The following is a 5479-nucleotide window of genomic DNA, read 5'->3' as shown; positions in this document are numbered from 1 at the left end:
GATCAGCCTTAGACCCCGGGCTCAAACGGCGCGCGGCGATGACGCACAAGGCCTGGCGCGGCCCGTTTGCGTCACGGGGCGGGGCGCTGGGGACCGGAAGTGGAAGGGAAGATGGCGGAGCCATCGCTTTTCTTGTTTTGAGTTCCTTGGCGTGTGGTTCCGGTGGAGAGTTCTGAGCTGAGGAATTGCTCAAAGGTCCTCCTAGTCAAAGCTGTGGTTTTCCCAGTAGCCATGTAGGGATGTGAGACTCGGACCATAAAGAAAGCTGAGCGGCAAAGAATTGATGCTTTTGAACTGTGGTGTTGGAGAAGACTCTGTGGAGTCCCTTGGACTGCAAGGAGATCCAACCAGTCCATCCTAAAGGAAATCAGTCCTGAATATTTATTGGAAGGACTGATGCTGAAGCTGAAGCTCCAATATTTTGGCCACCTGATGTGAAGAGCTGACTCACTTGAAAAGACCTTGATGCTGGGAAAGATTGAAGGCGGGAGGAGAAGGGGACGACAGAGGATGAGATGTTTGGGTGGCATCACTGACTCACACACATGAGTTTGAGTAAACTCCTGGAGTTGGTGATGGTCAGGGAGGCCTGGTGTGTTGCAGTCCATGGGGTCCCAAAGAGTAGGACACGACTGAGCAACTGAACTGAACTGGGGTACATTAAAGGGTGTTGGTGCCGACAGTAACGTGACCCGAGTTGACTTTTGGAGAATTCTGGGTGTGGTGTATTTATGGAACCATAAAATCATTCCTGTGTCTGGAATCTGGTTGACTCCATATTGGTTCCTGATCAACGTCAAGGAGCCCATGTTTGGCTCATGAACGTTCAGGCTTAGCCCCCTTAGGAGAGCTCCTGCTTCTGTATTTCACTCTGGCCTTGCTTCCTTGTGTGAGAAAGTTGCAGCCGATGCATCCCTGCGTCTGAGTGCTGCCCTGTGGTGTTTATTAGGACAGGTGGTCAGCTGTCACCCGCCTGTCCCCAAGTGAGAGTGTTAGTTGCTCAGTTGCATCTGACTGTGACCCCATGGACTGTAGCCTTCTAGGCGCCTCTGTCTTGGAATTCTCCAGGCAAGAATACTGGAGTGGGTAGCCATTCCCTTCTGCAGAGGATCTTCACCCAGAGATTGAACTCTGATCTCCTGCATTGCAGGCAGATTCTTACTGTCTGAGCCACGAGGGAAACCCTGTGTCCGAGGAGGAGCAGAAAAGGGCAGCTACTCCCAGTGTAGGTGAACATCACCTTCACAGTCTGTAGAATCTGGTGATACTGAAACCGTTTACCTCAGATTGGGCCTTGAACCCACATGGCTGAGACGCAAACCCAGCCAAAACCCTGCTTGGGACTTGAACCCACATATCTGAGGCTCAAACCTAGCCAAAACCCACAGTACGTCGTTTCAGAACCTAATGAAGCTCAGGTTCTTGATGTCTCATCACAGGATGAATTCAATGAGAGATGAAGTGATAGATAAGAAGTGGGTTTATTCAGATACAGAGAGACACAAACTCCACAGACACAGTGTGGGCCATCACAGGGCCAAGGTGGCCATGAAACATGGCATGGTTAGCTTTTATAGGCTGGGTAATTTCATATGCTAATGAGTTGGAGGACCATTCCAACTATTTTGGGGAAGGGGGCTGAGATTTCCTGGATTTGGGCCATCACCCACTCCTTGGTCTTTCAACAGTCATTTCACTTGCTGATTCAGGATCAGGGTCTAGTCTTGTCTGCCATCTTGGTCCCATTGGCTTTTAATCAGATTATGTTGTGTCCTTGGGCTATGCCATTCTTTCAGAAGTTGTGCTCTGCCCCTTCCCTCCTGTTACAATACTCCAAAAACGCCTCAAAGATTCTTCAGTCTTTTTGAACATTAATCCCTCAGTTTGGATTTTTTTTTCTAAAGGGTCTCTATCAGAATCAAAGATGGAAAACTAACTCAAGTCATGTAGTTTATCAGAGAAAAGAGCAAAGCCCAATGTCTATGGAATCAAGAGATAAATGATTGCTAAACCTCATAGTTTTTGACCATGTAATTGATTTTCATGCTGTTTTGGTTTCCTAGGGTTGTCATAACCAATTAGCACAAACTGGGTGGTTTAAAACTGTAGAGATTTGCTATCACAGGCCTGAAGGCTTGGTGGCAGGATCTATTTCTTGCCTCTCAGCTTCTGGTGATTGCCAGCATCTGTGAGTGTCCTGGGCCTGTGGCCGTTTAACTCTGATCTCTTCCTCCACGGCCACTTGGCCTTCTTGTGTTTCTCTGTGTCTCTTCTCTGGCAAAGACCTGAATTCCAAGTAAGGTCACAGGTACAGTGGGTTAGGACTTTGGTATGTCTTTGGGGGGAGGCATAATTTAACCTCCAGTGCTGTCCAAAGATGTTTAGCCTGTGGGGCAGCCAAAAGATTAATCATTACAAAGTGTTGCTCAGATGTGAAGGGACCTGGGCTTAGCACTGAGGATGCAGAGCTAAATAAGATCCCACCCTTGAGGAACCTTGATCATGGAATAGGAGATGGACGACAGTCAAGACGTATGGGATCCAGGGGTCGCAGAAGGAGGAAGGTTTTGTTTCTTTCTTTCTTTCCTTTTTTTTTTTGTTTTTTAACACTAGAAAACTCCTCCAATCTTGATGGAAAGGCGTTGTGAAAGGAGGACTCAGTGACAACTGAGTTAAATAGAACCAGTTGTGGTGGGGGGAAAAAATTCTTCAAGGGAGTGCTGACTTCGGAAGACCCGGCTCCAAATACAGAGCCCAGAACAAAGCAGAAGAGTTCACAGAGGCACGGTTTTGTTCACTCTCGCGGGGTTGGGGGGTGGAGGGCAGCCTTCTCCCATGTTTCTCAGTTTTGCAAAGATCATCGCCTATCTGCGATCACTGGTTTCATCACAGCCAAGAGCAATGTTTTCATTAGGGACTTGGCCTGACTTGTGTTAGTGGAGCTCAGGATGCAAAATGCCTTTGTTTCCTCATTCAACTTGTTACGTAACATCCATAATCAAAACAGCATTGAGGCAAGGTGTCTACTTGGCTTCTCTTGTGTAACAAGCATGCTGTTTCATTTAACTGTGGGCTCAGTTCTTCAGAAACATAACAAAATACCTATTTCTCAGCCTCTGTGCTGTTAAGCGTCTGGGCCCTGAGGCTGTCCCATTGTGGTCCTGACTGATTCCGTCCCTGCAGCCCTGGTGCATGTCACATGCACAGACGAGTGATCGCTGAGCAGAAACCTGGAGGCCAAGTCCTTCAGATAAGAGTGAGACAGAGCAGGACCCTTAAGTCTTTCCCCTCCGTGTCCTCCACCTGCCTTTTGTCTGTAGAAAAACTTTAGCCAAAGAATAAATTAACCGGAGAAATAAGAAAATGCAGAAACAAAGGAAAGCAGTCAAACAAGACCAAATAATAATGGAGTTCCCTGGTGGTCCAGTGGTCAGGACCAGAGCTCTCACTGCCGTGGACTGGGTTCAAACACTTGTTGAGAAACTAAAACGGTACAAGATGGATGGCATGGCCAAAAGCACATAAAACAAAACAGAAAACTTTTAAAATACCGAATGGTAATAGTTTAGTCATTAAACAAAGTCAACGACCTTCACTCCCTCCTCCAAGGCTATAGATAATATTCTGAGCTTTATCCTTTGGGCTGTTTTGCAAATAGTGAACTCCCCACCCCCATCAAGTGGAAAAAGTTAAACTCCATGATGACCAGACGATAGCCATAACATAAGCTGCCACGATTCTGAGAACTGGTCTCAAGGAAGTGGGAACAAACCAACCTTGGAACTGAAGATGAACTGTACTTAAAACAAGCAAGATGACACTGAGTAAACAACGGGAAATGAAAGTCGTGTCCGACTATTGGCGACACCGTGGCCTGTACAGTCCATGGAGTCCTCCAGTGTACAGCCCATGGAGTCCTCCAGTGACACCTAATCTGATGAAGTTCCTGCTCCTTAACTATCGAGCCAAGGAGCTGACCTCCCCGGCGGAAATGCTGAAGACGGTCCTCAGGGATAACCAGGAGCGCTTCCCGGTGGTCTTCAGCCAGGCCCCGCAGTGCCTGCAGCTGGTCTTTGGCGTGGAGGTGAGGGAGGTAGACCCCAGGGAGCACACCTACACTGCAGCCCCTGCCCTGGGCCTCACCTGTGATGCAATGCAGAGCGGTGGGCAGGGCCTGCCCAAGGCCCAGCCTCTTGGTGCTGGTCCTCAGCCAGATCAGGAGGAACGGAGACCCCGCCCCTGAGGAGGTGGTCTGGGGAGCGCTAAGCAGATGGGGGTGTGTGTTGGGAGGGAGCACTCCATCTTTGGGGAGCCCAGGGAGCTGCTGACCCAAGTGTGGGTGCGGGAGGGATACCTGGAGTACCGGCAGGTGCCTGACAGTGACCCTGCTCGCTACAAGTTCCTGTGGGGTCCCCGGGCCTATGCAGAGACCAGAAAACAGCAAGTCATGGCGTTTGTGCTCGGGGTCAGACAAAGGGCTTTGAGGGCCTTCCCACTTCAGTCTGCAGAGGCTGCAAGGGAGGAGGACAAGGAGGCCTGAGCCAGAGTGGCAGCTGGCCAATCCTTCCCTCTGCGATTGAAGAGGGAGCGTTCAGCCTTCTCAGAACTGAGGGCCTGGCCCAGTTGGGGGAGCCATTCTGTAGCTTCTTTGGGTTCCTGTTCTTTATGATGATAGGCAGATTCGTCTCTGTTTCCTTTAGGAAACTGTCTAACTTGAATTGTCTTAATAAATAAAACAATTATTAAATACTTTAAATAAGTTTACTAAATAAACTTCAGTGTCTCAGCTTTGTGAATGATGTTGATCACAGTGTGTCTGTCCTTATCCAGTTCAAGAACAAGAGTTTCGCTATTTTGTAAAAGCAATTGGGAACTCTTCCGTTTTGTTTTGTGGTCCTGAACAGGATACAGTGGAATTGGAATTAGGACTGTTTTGGAAATGTGAGCTTACTGAGCAGTAGTATTGATGGGGGAAGAATTAGATGATAAAAGTAATCATAGTGAATTCATGCTTCTGTCCTTCTTGTGTATCATTCTCAAAAACTAAATTATCCTTGTTAAAAAAAAAAAAGACTCAGAAATAAGGTGGAGATCAGGTGGGGCTGATGCCATTCCCAGGCAAAAGCCCAGGTCCTAATCCTTGCATGCTTTTTATCGCTAACATTGCCTTCCTTGTAGGTGCTCTAGAGATATCTGTTTTTTACAATCTCGGATCAGGGATAAAGATATACAATGCACAGTCCTCAATGTCAAACCTTCAGGCCGTCAGCTAGTGACGACCTTTCTCAGCAACTCTCCCAAGTCTTTGGTTATGAAAACAGTCACTAATGGTTTTCCATCAGTCACATCAGTACTTCAACATCTTGTTTGCAAAGATGTTTTTCCATGATGTACTTTTTACTTGCTCCCAGCCTTTTGCTTGGGGGTGATGAGAAAGTCATTCTTATTTTTCAAAGAAGCCCTGTTAATTATAGTACAG

The 5479-nt window shown here is 47.6% G+C and overlaps 1 pseudogene; it reads left to right on the top strand.

Moving 5' to 3' along the window:
- Positions 1 to 3814: 3814 nt before the first annotated feature.
- On the top strand, positions 3815 to 4540 carry LOC138081884 (melanoma-associated antigen 10-like; annotated as a pseudogene).
- The last annotated feature ends 939 nt before the right edge of the window (positions 4541 to 5479 follow it).

The sequence above is a fragment of the Capricornis sumatraensis genome, chromosome 7 (genome assembly GCF_032405125.1).
Source record: "Capricornis sumatraensis isolate serow.1 chromosome 7, serow.2, whole genome shotgun sequence".
NCBI lineage: Eukaryota > Metazoa > Chordata > Mammalia > Artiodactyla > Bovidae > Capricornis > Capricornis sumatraensis.
Note: the sequence above shows the minus strand (reverse complement) of the source record. Positions and strands in the feature narration are given on the sequence as shown.